The 21,515-nt window shown below is 36.2% G+C and overlaps 1 protein-coding gene and 3 non-coding genes across 6 annotated transcripts in view; 3 read left to right on the top strand and 1 right to left on the bottom strand.

Moving 5' to 3' along the window:
• Positions 1 to 21,515, top strand: part of LOC105210926 (ecdysone receptor) — a 326,137-nt gene that overhangs the window by 15,174 nt on the left and 289,448 nt on the right. For all 3 annotated transcript variants that reach the window (XM_054234171.1, XM_054234169.1, XM_054234168.1), the window contains one exon: positions 17,878 to 18,548. The gene's annotated coding sequence lies outside the window, so the exon portion shown is untranslated. The remainder of the gene's footprint in view (positions 1 to 17,877; positions 18,549 to 21,515) is intronic.
• On the bottom strand, positions 19,202 to 19,275 carry Trnai-aau (transfer RNA isoleucine (anticodon AAU)). Its single transcript has one exon. It is a non-coding gene; the product is annotated as a tRNA-Ile (tRNA).
• Trnak-cuu (transfer RNA lysine (anticodon CUU)) lies at positions 19,486 to 19,558 on the top strand. Its single transcript has one exon. It is a non-coding gene; the product is annotated as a tRNA-Lys (tRNA).
• Positions 21,199 to 21,271, top strand: Trnak-cuu (transfer RNA lysine (anticodon CUU)). Its single transcript has one exon. It is a non-coding gene; the product is annotated as a tRNA-Lys (tRNA).

Raw genomic sequence — 21,515 nt, 5'->3', positions numbered from 1 at the left:
TATCGCTTGCACGGACGGACAGACAGACATCCGGATTTCAACTCCACTCGCCATCCTGATCATTTATATACATACGTATAACCCCATATCTAACTCTTTTATTTCTGGGTGACACAAGCAACCGTTATGTGGATAAAACTATTATACTCTCTTTAGCAACTTTGTTGCGAGAGTATAAAAAAGTGTGTGGCATCATGAAGGCAAATAACGAATTTGTATTAATGAACTTTAGATGCGTCGCCGTCTCGCCACTTCGTCAGCAACAAAGCTCAAGCAAACGCCTATTTTTGTATGTATCTCTGTGTGAGTGTTCCCCTGCCTTCTCTGCGCTTGTGTATGTGAGTTTATGAGTCTATTTTTATGTGCGCCTGAACTTGTTGGTGCAACAGACGCCGCCATTGTGTGAGATGTCAGTGCGAAATTTTTTATTATTTTTTCTTCTTTTTTTTGATTTACTTGAATTTTCTTGTATTTTCTTCTTTGTTTTTGCTATGTACATATGTATATGCCGCGCTTCGTTGGAGTCGTTGCATAGACGCACTTTTGAGCTTCACGCAGCTTGCCTATTGCCTTATTGGCGTTTCTGTTTATTTTTCTACGGCACTCTCAACATTATTTTCATGTTCAAGAGTTATACAATAAAAGCCGCAGCATTGTCCAAAGTCAATTGCTTGTGTGTTGTTGTTGTTTTATTTATGCCTTATGTTTTACTTCTTTTTTACATATTGCTTATCGTTGCAGCGTCAACATACGTACATATGCGTGTGTGTGTGTGAGCTTGTTTGTTTATCGGTCTGCGATAAAGGTCCAAGTTCAATGGTGTTAATGCACAGCATATGCTTGTAGTTTATTTGAAGGAGAAGAGGAAAAAAAGTGTGTGCATGTTTTGTGTTGTTGTAAAAATTATTGCTTAGCTATAGCTAATTGCATGTGTCTGCCAGAGACTACAAATCTCTACTTGTATATTGAATTAATTATAATTTTTTTTGTAGTTTGGTATTTGGGTTGGCACGCGAGAACTTTAATCTAATGTGGTATAGCAGCACTGCATTTCTTACATAATAGAAATCTAATTTCAGACATACATACATACAAACATACATACATATGTACATATGTATACTATATAAGAGGTCTAATGGCTATATACATATGAAATAAATAAATAAATAAATGGCGTATATTATATCATTACGGAGAATCAAAATATAAGAAAAGAAATTATTGACAACACTTTCATTTCTCTAGCTAGGTCTTGAATAATATCTTCCTTCCTTTGCATATTCTTAAAGGTTTATCTATGTACATATACATTCATATGTATATGTATGTATGTATATACTATATTCTTTTAATTTAACTTGCTCTACAAACCCTGTTTTCCTTTTTCTGTGGTCAATTCGATTATGCCCGTTCACCCCTGAATTCCTATTGGTACACTTACTAGGAAAGTGTTCTACATTTAGGGTGTTATAAGCTCCTCTTTTCACATTGCAGCATAGAATTCATTCAACGTCATTGCGCGCCTAAAATCGACAATGAATTGATGGCAATGCTTGTACATAACTATAAACGCTTGAAAGAGAAGGCCGCATGGAGGGGTAAGAGGTTTATTATAGGGCGATGAAATCTGAGATTACTGAGATCACTCGTTTTTTAAGTGTATTAAGGGGTTACTGAGATCACACTTTTTTTAAGTGTATTAAGGGGTAAGGTGAGTTTCAGAAACTAAATAGAAGAGTGTATCAAAGATACATATTTAAACAATATTTATTTATTTTATTTACAAATTTCTAAAACTCAGCCGTTGGCACCATATCTCCCAAGATGTGTCCATAAAAAAACGTCTTGCAGTGGACATCATAACTCACTCCATTGGTTTATGTAAAATCAAATAAACTAAAAATATTTCGATAGTACATGGATAAATCTAGTTAATGAACTAAGGAAAATATGAAATATTGAAATTTGAGCAAAATCGCTTTATAACTTTTTGAGATATCGTATCAACCGACTTGAAAAATTTAGTTTTAAATTGAGAAAAACGCGTTGAAAGTTTTACATTTGTACTGACGTGGCCTGATGGACGAAAATTGCAAAGGGTATATGTCATAGAATATGACTCGGATTGATCTGATATTTTTTAATTCTATAAATAAGACAATATTTTTTTTTTCAAATTTTGAAATTTTGAAACCCACCTAACACCTTGAAACTGGATAATTTGTGGGACAAGTAAAAACAACCGGTTCATGACTTCGCGTAAAATAAAGGTTGGTAGTTGGACAACAAATTAATGAATAAATCTCATCTCAGACGAGAGTAATTCGCTTACAAGAGTCGGAACTACGTGAAAACAGTAAAACTATTATGGTTTGGGGAGCATTTTCCTGTCGTGGTGTTGGCCCAATTGAGCGTTTTCCAGGGATAATGGATCAACATCAATATAGAAGCATTCTGTATTGGAACAATATTCTTTTGAGAAAATGCCAGTGAACAATGCACCATTTCAAGATTAGTGAAGAGCTGGCTTTCGTGTAAAATATTGTTGTTTTAGACTGGCCTCCGAAAAGGCCTGGTTTGAATTGAATTGAGATCGAATTGAAAACTTATGAGCAATTGTGAAGCGAGATCTTAAGCATGAAACACGCGAGTTGTTTTTCGCTTTCTCTATTAATCCTATGCGTAAAAGTTAATTTTTAGCACAAATGTAGTAATGTTTTTTCATTTTCTAATTACTAGATCATTATCTAACAAAATTGTACATACAGCATATGCATATGTATAATGATTATCCCATTCTTACTTGGGACATCATAACACTATACGGCAAAATCGACTTTTTTTCTGGGTATTGCACCAAAAAGGTGTCCAGTATATTTTGATACTTAAAATTTTTTTTTCGAATGTCAAACTTTGACCCTTCATATTGTTGTGCAGTGTAGTGAGTGGTGTATAACTAGAATATCATGAAATGATTCTAGTTATATTTAATACTATTTTCTTTTGTACATATTTTACTTCTTCTCAATTACTGAGACATCAATCTTCACCATCATCACCTTATAGGAAAAAAATTATGCTAATATTAAATTCTAATAATAGCCTTTTTACACAGCCAAATTAATTGATCCATTAAAATTTTGATTGAGAAACCAGTTTTTGCCCTTCATAGTGCCGGCTACTCGATAACCGATCAGTTTCTATAGTCGATTAGTCTATTAAAAATAATTTAGGTTTTTATTTTATATGGTAAATCGATCTTAATTAGCGATTTTAATCGAGTATAGGCTGGATAATTGATCAATTAGCTCCAGTGTGAAAAGACTATTATTTCATACTTTGTGGTAATAAAAAAGGAAAATAGAGTAGAAAACGAATCTTAGAACAATACCAGCGAACCTTATAGGAACCATGAAAGATATGAGGAGTAAAGTGGAAGTACTACCATACGAAGTACAGGATGTTTCGGAGATCTCGAATTGTCTGTTATAATGTAGTTTTTTATTGCTTACTATAATTTAAAACTAAATTGCTAGTATTTCAGGCAGAAGAGACAATGATATAAAACAAATTAGTTTTTACTCAATTTTTTAAACAAAATAACATTTTTTTCCTTTGGAAAACGAACTTCTCGTTGTATGTTTTTATAAAAATAAATAAGAAAAAATTATAATACAGACTTAAATGAAAGTATGTTAAAAACATTAATATTAATACTCACAGTTATGTATGTATTAAATTGCTCCCAGACATTTTAAAAGTTCAATAACCGCCCTACAAATTAATCTCCAACTCCTCGCTACAAATACCCATTAAGCGAGTGACATTGTTTCACAAAAACGCACACATACCCTCGTAGTATAAGCATTTCTGATAATAATGACTTGTGCCATAATTGAATAAATAGACCTTCACAACTGCTAACCTACCGCAATACGGAATGATGTGTCCGCGTCGGTAACCATAGATTATTGTATGATTGGAGCGCGTATGAAATTTCAGGCATGTAAATATTTACATAACAATACGTGTATAGTAAATTATGTACACGAGTACACAATCTACGGAAATAAGAGAGGAAACAGTAGTTCCGGACCACAGATACCTTAGAACTGGTGTGAAACGGATGCAGTTTGGGACAGTTGAGGTTGATTACTGACTTGAGACCATATTTTTGTTTAATATTCAGGAATAATTTTAAAATTAATAATAAACAAGGGAATTAACAAGGAACAAGAATAGATAAAGTGGTAGATGCAAAGTATTTCGTTGAAGAATATAGATGCATTAGAAGGTAGTATATACTGCTTACTAGCTCCTAATGCATCAGTTCAGCGTTAATTTTGCACTTGTGCGATTTACTGCTGGGAAAATCGAATTGTCATAATTTTTGAAACAAAAGCAGGAAATAAATATTTGTTTCAATTAGCTAACCATCAATATTTTTGTGAATTAATAAGATAATTGGTACCAGATTAAAGTGTTGTCTTACAATCCATCAATGTCTACTCATTTGTGTGCGATATTTAGCCATAAATAACAATATAATAAATAATAATCAAATAAATAAGTTTAACAAAATGAAAATGCATCTTTGTCTATGGGAACTTCGCTTAAGTAAATAACTTCCAAAATCTGTTGCACACTTGACACATTTTGAAATCACTGCAGATAAGTCACCAAGTAAATAATAAGTCTAAATATTTGCTTCAAAATAGTCACTGAGAAATCGGTTTATTAAATGTGTGATGTATTTGGTGTGCTATGGTTAAATATTAGGTTGGCAAATATCTCCCTTCCGCCTTTTTGTCTTTTGAATTTCGCGGCTATGTATAAAGCGCTACAGAGCTCGTATCTGGCAATACTATACATCTTTGAAAGTTCTTGACATAACCTACAATACGACGCTATGCACGATTAGTTTGGATATTGCGTTAAACAGTTATAGACGTGTAGACATGGAGTTCACTTATACTTATACCGATCAAATCATGGAAAACATCGAGTTAGACCGGCCCAGGAGATGGGAGTTAGTCAACAAACCATTTTAAACCATCTGCAGAAGGCTAGATACACAAAAAGCTTGATGTGTGGGTGTGCATGACTTGCCGCAAAAAAACCTCCTGGACCGAATCAACTGCTGCTGAAATGGAAAGAACTCGACCCATTTTTGAAGCGGATGGGGACTGGTGACGAAAAATGGATGACATACGACAATATCAAGCGAAAACGGTCGAGGTCGAAGGTCGGTGAATCGTCCCAAACAGTGTACAAGCCGGGATTGACGGCCAGGAAGGTTTTGCAGTGTGTTTGGTGGGATTGGAAGGGAATCATCCACTATGAGCTGCTCCCATATGATCAGACGCTTAATTCTACCATCTACTGCGAACAACTGGACCGCTTGAAGCAGGCGATATACCAGATCGTCCAGAATTGGCTTACCGGAAGGGTGTAGTGTTCCACCAGGACAACGCCAGACCACATACTTCGTGGATGACTCGTCAGAAGCTATGGGAGCTCGAATGGGAGGTTTTATCGTATCCACCATATATTCCGGACATACTGCCAAGTGATTACCACCTCTTCCTGTCCATGTCGAACGCCCTTGGTGGTGTAAAGTTGAACTCAAAAGAGGCTTGTGAAAAGTGGCTGTTCGAGTTCCTCGCAAATAAGGAGTGGGGCTTCTACGTGTGGGTATTATGAAGTTACCGTCTACATGGAAATAGATCATCGAACGAAACGGCGCCTATTGGAACTAAATCCGATCCGGAAGGGATATTTGCCAACCTAATATTAGAAATTTATAAGAAAATCCGGTAGCACTGTCTCGGAGGCCAACCATTATCGAGGTATAAAGAGAGCCTCTGTATACATATGTAGATTTATTTTACCATTCCTTGTTACACATACTGATGGTAAGTCTTCTACCGCAGAATTCTTGATTCCAAGATTTGTGAAAGATTGCTGTGATCATTCTGCTGAGTGTCAGGGTATTGAGTAAACGAAAAAATTTGATAATTCAAGTATCTCTAAAGCATCACAACTTAAAACCCACTTCGAAAAAAACGATGACGGTAAGAGCGGCATAAGAAGATGTAAAACAGGGTATTTCATTATAAAGAAAGAACATATGCAAATCATTCAAATCTGCTACCGATCTGATTCGATCTGATATGAATCAATTTGACAGGTTTTCGAGATTTTATACAATTAACTCAAAATATAATATAAGTATTTTACCTGTACTATTAGGTCTCGTTTTTAGGTAGGCATGTGTTTACAGCTTTCGTTTGTGGTTTTTACAGTTATATCATTGCTAAGAACTTTCCTCAATTGATTATTTGGAATAGTACAAATGATTATTTTGATCGAAGTTTTCCTAGTCCATTTAATAATGGTAATGCTAGAGTTTGCTTTTAACAGAATAAAATGTACATGAAGTCTAAATATCATCATTTTACTTTTTTAATATTAAATCTTAATTTTCAAACTATGAAATGAGCTTTCACAACTTCCAATACAATCTCCGGCTGGAAAGAAGAATGTTGGAATTTATCTGTTCTTAATAAATCAGAACAATTTACGTGGTTTCATTTGCGTATAAATATTTCGAAAGTCAAAATCTTCAAGTTTATGAAGTCTACTTAGGTTAAAGGTGAGCTTTCACTAACTTCTTCTTTACAACTTAAAGTTCAAAACAATGATAGCTCGGAAGTTAGGTTAATTGTGAAAGTAATGCTACAACACATTTCTGCTGAAATCACACTGCTAATTCCATATTTGCACGAATATTATTCTAGAAAGCTTTCACGTAGTACCAGCTAAAGATTAGCGGAAATTTCACTGCATAACAGCAAACGGTGGAAAGCAAGCATATATGTATGAGTGTGAGTTTGTATGTGTGTGAGTATGAGATTATGCACATACTTACATATATTCACAGTTTTATTTTGTTTATGCTTGCGTGGTTGCCTATAAAAAGCTTCACTTCACTTTCCGTAACAAGTGAAAGAGCACAAGAATTAAAACCAAACAGAAATATCACTAGAATCGAGTACAGCAGAAATGAAAAGTTTGCAACATGCAATTAACATGCAACGTGTGGCAATTAAAACGAAGCGCAATGCGAAGGGAAGCAACAATAAATGTGTGTTTGTGCTACAATTAAATGCATGTGCGTATGTATGTGTGTATGTGTGTTTTTCTAGTGCGAAATGGGTATGCCGTAACTTTTGATATTCAACTGCACTTAAGCTAAAAATGCCGGGAAAGTGATTAATAAACTGTGTGGCAGCAATTGCATGCAGTTTGAGGCACATAAGTGTAAGTATACTGGCAATAATTACAACAACGGTCGCTAAACGCTGTATGCTATACACTGTGCGGGGTTCTGAAATACCTACCGGGACATTTTAAACGAGTTGTGCGTTCTATTGCAACTCGCTAACAGAAAAAAAAAAATAGTTTTATTAGACATTTATTAGACGTGAAATATTCCAAAACCAGTAACTGACACAACCATCATCCTATTTTGTGTTTCATGTTGCATGCCACATGCAACAATTAAGTGCATATGTTAACACGTAGTTCTTTTATCATATGATAAACTTAAAAAAAATTCAACTCATTGTTAGTTTTGTATATATTTTCCTATTCAACACATAGTTGGGAATTTTCAACGTTTTTACCTTTACAAATAATGAATTTATTGTTTAAGTGAATTGTTACAACCTCAATGAATGTAAGAGTAGCCAACAACAATAAAAGTTACCAACAAATAATCAAACAAATGAAAATACAAGAACCAGGCAACATGTTGCTATGTACTCAATTTTGAGCTTATATGAATGTACATACATATATGTCTGTAGATATACAAAAATACATACACCTGTTTGTAGAGAATCATAATCTTGACTTGACCGCCTTTACTTTTCACTTGTAACAATACTGCCATTTTACCCATCTCTACTGACAATTTACTCATCTCTGCTGACATAAAAGAGCCAAATAGGAAAAGCTTTCTATAACTTTTAAAATAAGCAACAATAATATAATAGATATTAAGAATTCAATGCTATCTTTATATAGAAATAGTTAAATTATCAGTCCTCTCTGTTATATCACATTACTATAGCTTTGAGGTGATCTTGCTCTATGATCTATATTTCTGCTTCGTATCTAAAACTTAATAGCGACAGTTTTAAAGTTCAATTAGCTATTTCCAAAACGTCCAAATATTTTAGGTAGATTCTCATTCACTTTTCTGTTTTTTCCATAATTTTTTGATTTTCTACAAATGTTGTATTAAGGGTTTAGGGGTAGACAAGATTTTCAAAAAATCAACTTTTTTTCGCATTTTCGTTAAGTGTAATATCTTAAAAATGTTCTCTGAAATTTTGAAGTTACTCGACAAATAACAAAGAGCGTTCGGGCACTCCAAACCGCTAGTGTGCATCTTTGCGGTTTTCTCAAAACTCAGTTTGATTTTCGCGATTTGGTTGAAAATGTGTACACATCTTTGAAATAACATTAATTAGTTAAAGGGTTAGGATAGTCAGGATTAAAAAAATCATATTTTTTTGATTTTTGTATTTTCGTCAAGTGTTATATTTTAAAAATATCCCCTGAAAATTTTAAGTTGATCCAATAATTACTTTTTGAGTTATTCGACAAATATATATTTTGAACTGGTGACAACTGTAACTCGATACCGCTCAGTAGATTTTAATGAAATTTACAGCTTTTAGAATACTCATGTGATCAATGGATTTTTTTCAAAACTTTAGTTTTTTTGAGACCAATTAACTGTTGATTTTTTGCCCGAAAATCTAGAAAAAAAAATTCTTGAGACCGCGATTTTGTTAATTTTTGAAAAAAAAACTAATTTTTCTTATCCGATTGATTTTAGATGAATTTTCAAGGACTTATGATAGTCACCTCAAGGCTCTTTTTTTGGAACTGGATCAACACAAATAGCTATAACCTTGAAAACACCCCCTAAACTCAGAGAAAAATATATGTTTGTTGATATGGGTTTGGAATGAGGTTATTGATCAAAAAAATCACATCAAATTATAAGCAATTACAAGATTTTTGTTGTTGTCGTATTCATATAATTCGAACTTTCTCTACATTTGTACAAGCAGTATCGCTGAAGCTCAGTGATTAATTGAGGATTACAGGGGACCTCACATTTCATGTTATATTTTCCTTGGTTTTTGAAAGAATTCTTCTAGTATTTTATCAACTGACAGATCAATATACCTATGAATATTGATTGATGCTAAACCAATAAGCCTATCTTGACCTGCCGTATTTCGTAAATAGGTTTTAATTCTCTTTAAACTTGAAAAACTTCTTTCCGGTGATGCTATTGAAACAGGCAATAACGCCAATATGCGTAAAATCTTGAAAACATTCCCAAAAAACGTTTTGTTCACTGCTTCTAAAGCTTCGAGAGCATTCCGTAAATGCTAGCCTGAAGTTCGCTGTTTCCACATTTTCACCTCCGCAAGAAAGTTTTGTTCTAATCAGTTGATCACCCTTTCATAAAAAGAAAATAGAGCTTTTTTAGCGTCAAATTCGTACTTTGGGAAAAATACAAAAAAAAAACGTGTCCTATAATAACTGAATTTTCGCGAGGAAACTGCTATATTAAAAATACGTTGAGTAATAAAACTTTTCGTAAAACCCCCCCAAACATTTTTTCTGGATCCGCCACTGATTAATACATACATATGGGTACAACTTAACTGCATTTATACCGCTTTTCTCTAACATTAATAGAATGCTCGCTGGAAAGTAATTCAGCCACAAATAAGAAATAATATCCGAAGATTAGGCTTATTTTGTAGTAAAAGGCCAATCGTGCTAAAAATATATAGAGCACCTAGATGATTGCAGATTACAACATATCATAATCGGAAGTTTAAGCCCCTTCAAACAAGCGTTTGTCTATTAGACCGCGTTGGTTGTTTGAAAAGGTAGGCAAAGTCTGACCGTAAGTAGTCGTACCTAAGCCATCATTAGGCCCATTATGCTTTCAAAAGATACCCAAATTAGCGTCATTACCCTAATTAAATGGTAAATCTGATGAAATTTCTTAGGTTTTTTCATCTCAGCTGCTAAAGTTCCCAGAAAGCCACATATAGACCAATTTTGGTCATTTGCGATACCTATTAGAGTGCTGTCACGTAGGCAATGAGAAGTAGGCATCCTAAAGAATGACGTTAATTTCAAAAGGTGATGTGGTTTCACTAGAGATATCTCTTCTAGATTATCTTACTGTGAAGCCCCAAGCGCTGAAGCCGTTGTCTTGACACTGCATGACGAGCACACAAGAGATGTTCCATTGTTTCTCTGATACCTTGCTCAGTAGGAACTCCGTGTATTTCTGATCTACCGCTTTGCACATAACTTCGGCGTAAGTGCCAGATGATTACCCCTACGATATTGCTAGTTTTTGGTTTTTTGGTCTGTCCACTGTCAACAGTACCAACAAGTAATTTCGTGATGCGACCTCTGGTGCAGGTGTTCTTCCATGAGCTGAGTTATTCATCTAACTACCATTTCGTTTTACAGAGTTGAGAGGTCTAATGCAGCTTAGCGGACCGGTCTGCCTGTTCATTTCCTTCTATACCTATATAACCGGGGACCTAGATAACCGGGGACCTAGATAACCGGGTAACAATTAGACCACATAGTAACTCGAATAATAGTTGAATTACAGTGCATCAAATATTTTGTAAAGAGAGAGAGACCGAGTTCGAAAAAGCTACCAATTAAATAATTTGTATACCAAAAATACTATTACTTCCCGTGATTATACCGAATATATGTATAATAGTTCACTTGCTTCAGTCTAACTACTCTTCACTGAAATCTACTGTTAAAGAGCGGCCTTCTCAACAAATCGGCTGCAATAGCACAACCACTTTTCAGTGTGCAGTTTTCAGTCTCAAGTGCTGTTGCAGCCGTCGCCGCCAAACTTGCCACAAACACACAATTGACTAAATATATTTATATATTTCTATATAGTAGCTATATATGTACATATATATATTGCTGTCAGCTAGCACAACTCCTCACCTTCGCCGCCTGTCTGCGCCGACAACTTCATGTTATTTCGAGCTATGTATTGTAGCTATTTTGCGATTTCTGCTTTCTCTTGGTATTCGCGAAAGATCTCACAACTTCCATTTGTTATCACCTAGTTGTTGCATACTACAGTACATACAACTTTCGCATCCATACATATATATGTATATATGTATGTGTAAATGCGTTTGGAACTATTTATTGCATTAGCACACATGTACTAAGTCTATAAGCATTTACTACGCAAGTGCATCATGTATACTCGTATACTAGGTATTTGATTGTTTCCTATCTGCCGCGCTTGCTTGTCGCTGCAGGCCTTTTTCCCATCCATTGTGGGCACTACAGCGCCGCTGCCTCCAACACTTCATTCGCCGTCATCCATGTTAATCTCGTTTATGCTCCATACTCGCTCCGCATTGTGAGAACGACAACAGCAACAATAACAAGAGTAACAACAATAGCAATCGCAACGATGCGCTTCGGCTGCGCTAACCTTCCACCAACTCTGGTCCCCCACCGCTGGCCGCATTTCTGTGTGCGCTTGCCACATTCGCAATTTCCTCTCGCTTTTACTCGCTATGGTACATACTCGTATGTGGCATGAGCATTCCGTGCACACAAACCAAGCAAGCACAAATGGGTTAAGGTTGCACGCGGCCTGGCTGTTTTGACTGACTTTGCTAGCTGTCGGACTGGCTGCTTGATTGCCGGTTTGGTGGCTCATTCGGTTTGCTGCTCTCGTTGTTCACTTGCTAGCTGCTTGTTGGTTGCTGCTTGTTAGTTGTTGGCTGCCCAGCTTGGCCGAGTGCCTCACTGACTGTGCCTGGCTAACACGAATCTACGCACACACACACAGTTGCATTCGTGCAATCGCTATGTATTCGCCTATGCGTTGCAATATTTCAGCCGACATTTGCCGTTTCCCTTGCCGCGCCTTTGCTATTTCTAGCGTGTCGGCTTCCACATCGGCTACGTTTGTTTACTTTAAGCTTTGACTTGCTTCGCCGACAAGTCGATCCAATGTTACATCGTCAATGCATTGTTGGCGTCTCGTTTCCTAGGACCAGTGACCTGCTCAGTTTTTTTGGCGCTGCATCAATTTATTATTTCAATGCGAATGCACACATATTCTTAGTTCTATTATAGTTTGCCTCCCCTTTTTGTTGGCGGAAATCTTGTTGGTCATTTGCGTAGCGTCGAAGCTGGAGCATTTGGGCGTTGTTGTAGGTGGTACACAGACAATTTTTGGGTCATCCTAGTGGCAATGAATAAACATTTATATGAATCATTGGAATTTCTATCGCATTAGAAGAGTTTTAGTTTAGAACTTTGTTGGCGAGAAGTTGTTTAAACTTTGGTACACCTACAGTGGGGCTCATCTTCAAATGCACTAGCTGGAAATATGTCTTGTTGAATTCTGACTGAATTTAATAATACATTTTAGAACATTTAATAGCTTCATCTGAATATATACACATATATGTAGTCCAAAAATATATAATATCTGCCTACTCTTAAAAATCTATATTATTATGTTTTCATCTCAAAACCGACCTAAGCAGAAACAACCACCAGATAATCTGTAACCACCTACGCGATTTTAACTAACTCAGCTATATCTTTCTCAATTTATTCATTGTGTGAACGGAGTCTAAGAAGTCTAGGATGAGAGGTTTTTAATTTTGTTAGGCTAGGTAGGTATGATCCACTCTACGATCATACAACGCACTTAGACGTTTGGGAGACTAATTGTGACTCCACCAGAGCTAGAATACCCTCATACTACTATTTGAACCATTCTGTGGTCTTGATAAAGTTGTTCAATTCAACAAGTTTTATAAATGCAACATCTGTGACTTCGTCCAGAAAATCGTCACCGATCTTTGTCTTTCATTTCCCTTCTCCCTAGATCTAACAAGAACTTGTTCATTGCCAGAATCCAGAGAAGTGGGGAGTGTCTCCTTGCACTGTTCCAGACAGATTTACTCATCGCTGAAGCTCCCAGTTTTGAAATTATGACCCTGCTCTTTCATTTTCAGATTCTGTGTATTGAGTAATAGGCGAGTTGGACATAACCCCAGTATCTAGTGGTTCGAGACAGACGTCAAGACATCAAATGAAGGAAGAAAGAATTAAATTTAAAAAAAATAACTGACTGAACTGAGAACCGTCTTTAGGAATAAATACATAAATTTAGTTTCTCCAGAAGATGTGGCCATAACACTCGTCCGAAAGCAGACTCTTAAGGCTTTCAAATACTATGTAGGATCAAAATGTAATAATGATAATATTCTTGCCTAATAAGTTGAGAACTTAACGGGTATTTGATGGTACTTGTGAAGCCCTAGTAGATTCCATGTCAAAAGGGTATTGGTGGTTCATATAGTCCAAGTGGAGAGCCAAGAACTTCATGCCTTAAAATCTATGCTCCGGTCGATATTCATCATCTCGAAATTCATCATATCAGCCCACTCGGCGAAGTCAGTCAGAGCCTGAGAGTTATGCACATAGTGTCCAATCTTACATATAATTCCATTTTTTGATCAGATTGCATTATTCGAAATTACTTATTCTTCTTCTTTGACACTACAACCTTGAATCGGTCTGGGCCGAGAATACAAAACTTCGAAAGTTGCCTCTATCCTTTGCGAAGTGAAGTCAGTTGTACATCCCAAGTGTAGACAGCTACCTATGCATTGGATGCGTGTGTAGCCTTACTCCCGGATCTTTTGACTGTAGCTTCGTCTTCCATACATACGGCAGGGTCTAACCAGTGCATTAGTTGGATTTTTATACGCTTCACAAAACTCATGTCGTCGTAGACCTACAGTACAGCTCCTGGTTCCATCTTCTTCGGTACTCCTGACTCATACGGACGGCTCCAAAATCCTGCGAAGAACAGTTCTCTCAAATGCTCCGAGTACCTTCTCATCTCGGGTTGTCATCGTCCATGTTTCTGTGCCATATAATAGGACGTGAGTGAGGAGAGATTTATAGACCGTAATTTTTGTTCGTCGAGAGAAGGATCTCCTACTGAATTGCCTACCATTCCCAAAGTAGCATCTGCTGGATAAACAAAGTCGTCCAAAGGTGTATGGAGTTCTCGAAACTACTAAGGGCGCCTATTTTTTACGGTGTTAACTTTTGGAATTATTGTTTTCGCTTGATTCCATTTTAAATTTATGTACGATATATATACATTTTCAGCATATATACATATCATATGTATATTTGTATACTAATAGGCAGTTCTCTCAATAAGTAAACAATATTCTATTTTCAGCAGTAATGCAACGATAACATGTTTAATATGAATATCTGTTTGTAAATACATTCCATATACCATGCAACTAGGTACATATTTTCAAAACACCAAGCTTTCCGCCTATCGTCTACACACTCTTCCTACAACAGCACTCAGCAATCTACGCTTCGATCTCTTTTATTGCCATTTTCACTTCCAACACAGCCTGCGGCAATAATTGCCCGTCTGTCTGCTTGTCTGTCTGTCTGTGTGGCAGTGTTGTCGCAGCATCTCCTTTCATTTTCATTTTCATTGCGTCTTTGCTCTTGACATCACATCGTCAGCACACTTATACATATTTACATATAGACATCATCACTGGTGCATCACTGACCCTCTCAAATGCTTCCCGCTTCCGCAAATTGCAATTGCAGCCAACTTCCCCCTGTCGTCGTACCGCCGCCACCATTGCACGCACACAAACAACAGTTGTCGTTGTCTCTGCTTTGGCCAACTCTCAGCAACCGTCCGTGCTCTCAATGCACTTAACAGCACGCTGCATATGTGCGCAAGCTCTCTCTGTCACGCGCTCCAACTCAGCGCTGTCATTTTTTATCGTTTTATTTAGGCGTTTTATGGCTTTTCTTGCATTGTTTTCTTCCGTGCGAATGCAATTCCGAAGCCCGCCAGCCAACTACCCTCCTCTGAGCGCAGCGCTCTTGCAAATGGCTTGCTTGCTCTCCGCGTCACTCAAACTTACAACGGCTGAGTGCATTCTCATGTTTCACATTTACACAGAGCTCACAGCTATTTGGCCGCTCAGTTGTTGCATTCACATGCTCACCGTCGTCGCCATGGTGGCATTGCACCTCGCTGGCTACATGCCCTACCCCACCGAAATTGCAAGTATGTCCGTCACTATCTGTGACGGTGGTCGTGCCTGACGGTGGCTGCGTGGTTGTTCAGCGCTGGGTCTGTGACGCAAAAGCCTCCCCATTGCAAGATCCCTAACCTACGCTACACGACTGCTGTTGCGACGGTCGTCGGCTGTGCAGCGCAACCGAGCGAGTGGCGTGCGAATGCAGTTGTATACGCCAGTACCAGTAGCCAGAGGCACAAAAAACACGAGAAAAAAGTGAAAAAGCAAAAGTGCATAAAAACTCGTAGGGTTGCAGGCAGTGAAATCAAGAGCATGCTAAGGCGTAGAGGAGAAGGCAACAAATCGCCTTGGAGTTATTGTGGTCTGGTTGTGTGCAATAAATGTGCAATTGCATTTATGTGTCTGCAATTTCGCAGTTGCCCTGTTCTTTTTCGTTTTTATTTTCTACGTTTTATTGCATCGTTGTTCCTCTCTGTTGTTTCTTTTATGTTTTATAATGTCTGCAGCCCTTTTGCATACTCGATGTGTATAAATATGTATAAATTTGAATTTTATTCCTTTTTTCATTCAATTTGGTTAACTTGAAATTAGCTTTTTGGTTCGCTGCTTCTAGCCATGAGTGGTTAATACATAGGCCGAAAACGTTTAATGGACTTGAGTTAAACTACGCTCCGAATTTTTTATTCTAATTGATTTTAGTGATATACTGCATGGTTCCAATAAAAATTTGATTTCTAATTAAAAAATGTTCTGTGCTCGACATACCGTTAAAAAATTCTCAATTAAATGCTAGCATTGGTAGATAAAGCTTCTTTATGGTTTCTGCTATAGAACTCGTTACACGAATTTTCCTCACCCAAATCAGGAGCTGAGCGATTTGTCGATATGTGATTAACCTTGAATACTTCCCAATCATGACCTTTTGAGACATATTGGTTTTAACTAATATTCCAGGTGGTTGAACATATCCCAAAACCGTAACCGGAAAGATGGATAGGTCACATATTATGAAAAGATGATGCAGGGATTCTGCGACAAACTCGGGATTGCAACCCCCAAGGAAGTCGAAAGAGGGACCTTTCTAATAAGATGAAATAATATGTTTTTGTAAACTTGCCTTTCAGCTGCATTCGAAAAGTTAGTCTTCATGACGACCTATTACGATCTCATCGATTAATAATTTTCCGACAAATGTTACTTATATAAAGTTCTGACTAGATATTTCAAAACATATTTTTATGACTTTAAGGGAACCATCTTTCTAATTTGTTTATCTAAATAAAGATCTGAATGTATGTATGTGATTGGCGTTGGAACCGTTTAGGCGGTTATAGCCAAATTGATGATAGCGCGCCACTCCTCTCTTTCCCTCGCAGATCGGCGCCAGTTGAGATCCCAAGTGTAACCAGGTCCACTTCCTCGGCTTCCTCCGGAGGGTACAGCATTAGTTCTGCAGCTCGATATGAATACTATTTAAAATCACCGATATTTGATATACATTCTTTAGTCACTTAAATAAATATGTTACTCGAGGTATCACCTTCTTAAAACATATTGAGCTAGGTTTCGGGTTATTAAGGGACGCGCTGCATCAATCATAGACACCATGAATGTTGAAACAACTTTAACTTTGATATCGCAAAATGTTCTATAATAGTGCTGACAGTTTCTTGAGTGCATCATCCAACAAGTTAACTGGTCTTGTTGTTGTCATGCACTTGAGAGGACTAAACGATCCTTTAATAATTTCCATCTCAACTTGACTTAAAACTTAATGTCAGACACTTTATCTTCGTTTTCACGTGTCTTTCCTAAAGTGGATGGGTAAATTATGAGATAGGAACCATGAAAAAGTACTTTCAGAGCCACACAAAAAAATTGGTTCTGACCTGGGAGTCCTACTGTATGTGCCATATGTTTTTAAGGCCGCCGAATCCGAATCCGATTTCCATTTATGCCTATCAGATCATTACTACAAAAAACCAATATGACGGATAGCTTTTATAAAAATTCATCGGACTCGCTACTCGGAGGTTTTCGGGGATCGCTGATTACGAATTTTAATTATTTGTCCGTCATTTTGGATTCTTGTTACGTCAATAATGAAAAACGACTGTATTATGATATAAGAAGTCATACTTGTATTGTATGATGATCTAACTATAAGAATGATCATCTTGAAGTCTTGGATTATGAATCCCTAGACACCAGCGATTGCGGGTAATATGTAGTATGAATATTCTGAAGTTCTCTGGGAAATTAAGCGATGCTATGACTATTTATTTCTTATATCTCTTTCTAGATCAGATCAGAGATTAGACTGGATAGTCTTTTAGATAGTCTCTACCTTTGCTTCGCTCCTATATTTCACTTTTCACAATATGTTTAATAGACTCAAGACGGAACCAACAATGCATATAGTGAGTGTTGCTTAATTTTTTTCTTTCTTTGCGACTCTCCACCACGCCTTTTACTTAGAGAAGGTGCCCACAAAAACGAATAAAGAGCGTTTGAAGATAGATAGATAAAATATTATAAATATTGAGCATGATATGGTAATCCATGAATGAAAATCACTTCCTTAAACAATTAATTACTTCTCTTTCCGTCTACAATTTATTGAGTTTATTCTTCTCTTCTCTTACAGCTCTAGTAGAGACAGCATTACAGCTACAGTTATACCGTAATACAAAGGGAATAGCTGCTGGCTCTTACACTCTCACAGTGAATTCTTGTTGCCGCTGGTTGTTTTGAAAATCTATGATAATTGCAATTTGCAAGTGCGAAATGTGTGAATTTGCAACCGCAGAGTCAAAAAGTTCGCAATAAAATTCCTTTGCAAAGGCAAGAAAGTGCTTATTTTGTGGCGGATGCAACTACATTTGCACCAAAGCCGACATGCAAGAGTGATCATTTTTTGGAGAACCCTGCCTGGCAATACAGGTTTTGTGTGTGAAAAATGTAAATAAGTTTGTGCAAAAATATACACAAAGCGCAAGAAAAAATAGTATTTAATCACAGTGTGCATGTGTTGAGCTCATATAAAAGTGCAAAATGAATATAATTAAAAAAGCAAAATGGCATACTTGACGTGAGAAGTTTGTAAAATAAAGAAACAAGCAAATAAACGCCAGCAACAAAAGTGTAATAAAGCAAAGCATTAAGCAAAGAACATCAATTTCCAAATCATAAATTTCTGAAATTGTGCAATAAAAATATATACGGATTTTCGCAGTGAAACATTAACGACCACAACAACTGCGTGTTTCAACCTATTTGTGGAGTAATTCGAAGATTCAAAGTTGGTCGCATAAGTAGGTAAGTGAAATATACATATACAATTTCAGAACTAGTTTCATGGCAACTAATGTCAATCTCGGCGTGCTAAGCATCAATCCCACCAAGAATCAATTTATATAATAAGTTTATCTATCATTACAACAATCAAATCTCAATTCATTAAAACAAGAATTAACATGATTTTTGGAGATATTTCGATACAATCACCATCGATCAGGTAGGTCATTCATCTGTTTCTTAGCTTATAATGTAAGGTCGAGCACTACGCGCCATCACAAGAAGAGCTGTTTTATAATTAACTCAATTAACACTACCCATCTTTCCCTTTGATCTGATCCTGCGAAACAGCTCGCTTGACAATTAATTTGTGCTTGCCGTTTCAGCACCTGCTTATCCATTCAAAGTTTGCTTGCCTTATAAGAAGGTCCTGTATTATTTTATGTGTTCTATCTCTCTGGTACTTTGGGCATTGTCATTACGCTATCTCCTCCAAAATTGATGTGAGTTTCTACTCATATTTCGCCGTCGGAACGGGGTCATAATTGTCATTATGTTATCGATAGTACTTGCCAAAGTTCTACTATATTTTTAAATTATATCTATAAATCTGAATTAAATTAAGCATATAAAATTATAAAAATAATATTTATAAAAAAAATCAAAATATTAATTGGCCCATGAGGGGATCGAACCCGCGACCTTCGCGTTATTAGCACGACGCTCTAACCAACTGAGCTAATGGGCCACATAATGAAAGTGTGACAAATGTCATATTTGAATTTATAGCCAATACTGTGCTGAACAATTTTTAGCTGTTGATTGTGTATATATAATTCTTAAGGCACTCAATAAGCTTTCAGTTTTTCGATAAGAATGAATACATTGAAGCAGAACAACTCATAAGCAATCACTGCTGCTGTAGAGAAATATGTTTTCTGACAATTTGTCGTCAACTGCCCGGCTAGCTCAGTCGGTAGAGCATGAGACTCTTAATCTCAGGGTCGTGGGTTCGAGCCCCACGTTGGGCGCATTTAGTTTTTTTTATTTTGTTTCATATTTATTATATTAAGGATCGACATCAAATATTTCCTTTTCGTTGCTCTTCCAATATTACACGTATAAAAGGATTCCATTTGACATTTGAAGTCAAGAGCACGTCGGAATGTCGTAAGTTACTGCGGAAACCAAAAGTGTTGCAGTAGGGAATGTACTTAAGAACTTTTCGTACTCATAATTCGTAAAGAGAAATTGGATGGATAAGCATGAAATTCTTTCCTTTGTGAATAGTCTGCTTGACATGCCTCCTTGCGGCATTGGAGATTACAGTGCCATACGATAATAGAGACAAACCGGGTGACCAGGTTTTTATTGTCAGATCGTCAAATAGACAATTATACTCTAAAACATAATAAAGTAATTTTCTTAGACAGTAATGTCATTTCAGAAACCGCTCATATTTCGTCCAAATTTGCTCTCAAGTCACTCGATCTTTGACGGACGCTTGCGAAATAGTATGCCACTAGATATACTCGTATTATACCGATCTCAATAGTTTATATAGCCACCTCAAGTAATTGTCAATTAATGCTCACTTTAAATATGTAATTTAAAATATTTACTGTAGTAATATAGATATAATTTTATAAATGTCAATGTCAATCGACGAATTCTGTCAACAATTGTTACGTCAAAAATGTGTGGCGCCACATTGCATAACCGAGAACAAGTGATTTGGAAACATGTAAACATGTATTGAAATACTACGAGACATTGACAATTTTCATTTTCTAATCAAACAAAGCGTTTGTACGCAAAGTCAAAGTGTCAGACAGTGCAGAAAACATTACATGGATATATCAATATGAATATGTGCTATTCGTGTTTAATCATTTACAACAATAAATATTCATGAAATTAGCAACCTTGAAAGAAATATACTTACAGTCAATATTTGATAAAAAATATATGTGTATGCATCTGCATCGTAATGATCTTGAAATAGTGAATACATAAGTATTTATAATAATAATAAATTGTTCGATGGAAGTTTAACTCTGTTGAATACACATACAACAGCAATACATGTTGGTTGTGACTAAAATAAAAAACAAATTCGTCTATACAAAGCTAAACTGACCATTTGACCCAAGTTATTTTCATTGGAATTCCAAATAAAACTTCAGAATGGATCAATTTAAAACTTCTGGAAACAAATTTTTAGTTAAACGAACCATTCTGCTCTGCCCTACACACTTGATTTGTCAGACATACTATTTAGCATTACAAATTCCACTCCGTATACTGCTACTTTAAATCTCTGTTATACTCAGCCCAATTTAGGCAATTTTTAGAAATTTGCTTAACTGCTCTTTGTCAGCATTGCAGTGGCCCGATTTAACCCATCTGCAATACTAACATTATTCATAATCTGATAGTGCCAATATATGTAATAAGTTTTATTAAGATGTCCAGATGTTTAATCAAATTATCGCTTGATCGAATAACCGACGGACAGTCGTACTCGTTAAAATAATAAAATTCATGTGAAGCAACAAAAAAATTCAAATTTACGAGATATTTTGGACAAACATATTTAAGAGAAATTATTTCAGGGCTCGTATTTGTTTAAAGAATTATTATTAGCAAATGTAAGAAAGTTATTTTATTAGCCCGGCTAGCTCAGTCGGTAGAGCATGAGACTCTTAATCTCAGGGTCGTGGGTTCGAGCCCCACGTTGGGCGCAATTCACTATTTTAAATCAGATATATACAATAAAAAAAGGACCAAACCAAACCGTAATAGTAATAAAATTAGAAATAATTATAGTATAGATAGATATATGTTAGATAAATCCATCGATTTCAAAATATCATCTGAGTATTGCATTAATGGGAAGTAAAATCTATTCAGGAATGTTAGATTAGATAGAGATACAAGATACATGGCAGAAACTTTAAGGCGTGAAGTTTGTATATCTATGTACAT

The sequence above is a fragment of the Zeugodacus cucurbitae genome, chromosome 6 (genome assembly GCF_028554725.1).
Source record: "Zeugodacus cucurbitae isolate PBARC_wt_2022May chromosome 6, idZeuCucr1.2, whole genome shotgun sequence".
NCBI lineage: Eukaryota > Metazoa > Arthropoda > Insecta > Diptera > Tephritidae > Zeugodacus > Zeugodacus cucurbitae.
This window is presented reverse-complemented; position numbering and strand designations above follow the sequence as displayed.